At 36.3% G+C, this 507-nt stretch overlaps 1 long non-coding RNA gene across 1 annotated transcript in view; it reads left to right on the forward strand.

Moving 5' to 3' along the window:
* The first annotated feature begins 91 nt into the window (after positions 1 to 91).
* The window catches only part of LOC116690758 (uncharacterized), an 8,012-nt gene continuing 7,596 nt past the window's right edge, over positions 92 to 507 (forward strand). Inside the window, exon 1 of the long non-coding RNA XR_004332361.1 lies at positions 92 to 145. This is a non-coding gene — a long non-coding RNA (uncharacterized LOC116690758). The remainder of the gene's footprint in view (positions 146 to 507) is intronic.

Below are 507 nucleotides of genomic sequence, written 5' to 3' on the forward strand. Positions count from 1 at the left end.
AGAATCCCAAATTTCTGATGTAGAAACTGTTCAAAACGGGGCAGATTTGACCCGAGGACGACAGGAGGGTTAAATATAAACAGTTAACGTCATATTTTCTTTCAACTAACACAAAACATCTGTCTTTTGCGATATGTCGCAGCCTGTCACGAGGTATTTATTGCACCAGTTCATATTAAAAAAAAAACTAAAAAGATAATGTCAGCGGCGACACGCCGGCTCCTGCATCCTTTTGTTTGTTGTTGTTGACACGTGCGCTTAGTTTAATTTACAGAAAGGAAATATTATTTACATAATGTCATCTGAATGTGTACATAGAAAACTTACATAGAGTTAAAATTTCCCCACAAATTAATACAACGACCTGGTATAAAAATTCACTCCACATTTAAAGGGCCAGCGCCTTACCATCGATGACTGGTCAATAGGAAACAGTAAATTGCTCTTGTAAAGTTTAACACATATGCGCTTATTATTAACTTATATTATGGTTTACCTGCTTTCGCA

The sequence above is a fragment of the Etheostoma spectabile genome, chromosome 1, assembly GCF_008692095.1.
Source record: "Etheostoma spectabile isolate EspeVRDwgs_2016 chromosome 1, UIUC_Espe_1.0, whole genome shotgun sequence".
Classification (NCBI taxonomy): Eukaryota; Metazoa; Chordata; class Actinopteri; order Perciformes; family Percidae; genus Etheostoma; species Etheostoma spectabile.